Source organism: Mandrillus leucophaeus, unplaced genomic scaffold (genome assembly GCF_000951045.1).
Source record: "Mandrillus leucophaeus isolate KB7577 unplaced genomic scaffold, Mleu.le_1.0 Scaffold392, whole genome shotgun sequence".
Classification (NCBI taxonomy): Eukaryota; Metazoa; Chordata; class Mammalia; order Primates; family Cercopithecidae; genus Mandrillus; species Mandrillus leucophaeus.
In genome coordinates this window covers 2,078,659-2,080,866 of record NW_012104165.1, presented here as the reverse complement: position 1 = coordinate 2,080,866, position 2,208 = coordinate 2,078,659, and positions in this window count along the sequence as shown.

Here is a 2,208-nt window from a genome sequence, read left to right as displayed (position 1 = left end):
GAAATTACTAAGAGAAAACCTCAGAGGTAAGGGAAATTCTGGCTGAACAAACCTAACAGGATTCTTGCTGAAGACAGGCCAAGGTAATCAGACATCAATCATCTGGGGGATGGTGGAAAGAAATGAGGAGCCTGATCAGAAATGGAGGTTAATTATACATAGATGATATAGGGGTTCTTGCTAAACGGACTTGGCAGTGTTCTTTGCTAAAACTGGACGTTACAAAGAAGTGCATAGATGGGCCTAGCAGAAGATTCAGAAGCCTGACTAAAGTTTGGCCAAGCGAATAATCTTTGTTAAATTCTTATGCAACTTCATTTGCAAAGTGCAATACAGACTACTGTCTTGTTGTTTGAAGAAAGAAAGAACGCAACATTGAGAAATTTCCAAGATCATAAGCCACTAACGAGTTTCTTCTGGCTCTCACTGACTGAGTGAATCACTGTTCCCTGAGGGGGGGGAAAAAAAAAGGAAGATCGAGCAAAGGGTAGCATATACCAGTCCCACCAGTGAACTCACGTGGTCTTCTGTATGCAAAAATAATGCTGTTGATTTTTAAAAAGAAATCCTGAAAAGGGAAGTTAAAAGAGACCGGGTCTCGTCGGTCCCGGGCGGAACCGCAGGCGTTGCTCGCAGGCGCGGTCCCACCGCCGCCCAACACGGGGAGTTTGACCTGCTCCGTGTCCGGCCTGGGCCTGGTCCCCCCCTCCTTAGACAACCTGGTACCCCCGGGCTCCCCCGGGAGTCCCATGTTGGTGCCAGGCCCGGTGCGGACGCCCGCTCCACACAGCGCCGTAGCCCCGAACCCCCGAGCACCCACGATCCACCGACCTCAGCCTCCCGGGGAGCTGGGATTACAGGCGCGCGCCACCGCGTCCGGCGCTTGGTTTGGTGGCACCGCGATCTTGGAGGCTGCAACTGCCGACTGCGTGTGCTGGGAGGCGGGATCTGTGCAGCGGTTTCGTCGCCGCCCAGCCGGCTGCCGCTCCAGATTGCCAGAAATGCCTGGTAGAACTAGCTGAAGACACCGCAGAAAGCACTGGCAGAGAGATGAATGAGCATCCCTTACTATGTTGTCCTCAGAACCTTTACAAAAAGGTCAATTAAACAAATAGCTGTAAATTTAATAAGGGAAAGAGTGAAGGACTGTGTTGAGTGGGTTTCACAGACTTCAATATGTATATGAAATCACCTGGGGATCTGGCTAAAATGTGGAGTTCTAACGCTGTAGGTCTAGGATGGGGTCTAGGTATTCTGCATTTGTGAGGAACTCCCAGGTTAGGCCAGTGTTGCTGATCAGCAGCCCATGCTGCAAGGGACAAGGTTGTTGATGCTTTGGGACCTGATAGTTCTACAAGTTCTTGTCACATCATTATGATATTAGAACATTGAAGAGAAAAGAAAAGAAAAGAAAGACAGAAAGAAAAGTAAATAAATAAATTATTATTATTATTATTATTATTGAGACGGAGTCTTGCTCTGTCGCCCAGGCTGGAGTGCAGTGGCGCCATCTCGGCTCACTGCAAGCTCCGCCTCCCGGGTTCTCGCCATTCTCCTGCCTCACCCTCCCGAGTCTAGGACTACAGGCGCCCGCCACCAAGCCCGGCTAATTTTTTTATTTTTAGTAGAGACGGGGTTTCACCTTGTTAGCCAGGATGGTCTCGATCTCATGACCTCGTGATCCGCCCGCCTGGGCCTCCCAAAGTGCTGGGATTACAGTCATGAGCCATTGCACTCGGCCTAAATAAATATATTTTAAAAAAGAATAGAGACATGAGATTTCAACTCTCACTGAGAGTTAAGATTTACTCATAAGTTCTTCCATAGGTGTAATGGCAGGGTACTGTGTACAGAATCACCAATACAGGCACCTAATCTGCACAAGAATGGCTTACTGGATGAGGTGCTACCTGAAATATATCTTAAAGATAAGCTATAATTAGGCACATAAAGAAGGGCATGGAAAAATTTTTACCATCAAGTCCTGGCAGAAGCAAAGCTAAAAAGGTATGAATGCCTGGGAAAATTACTAGTTCCTAGTTCAAGTAGAGCTGAGCAGAAAATCAAAGGTTCATGGACCAAAGTAAAAAGATGAAGCAGTGGCTGCTCCGGCCTGTAATCCCAGCACTTTGGGAGGCCAAGACAGGAGGATTACCTGAGGTCAGGAGTTCCAGACCAACCTGGACAACATGGTGAGACCCCCCCCCC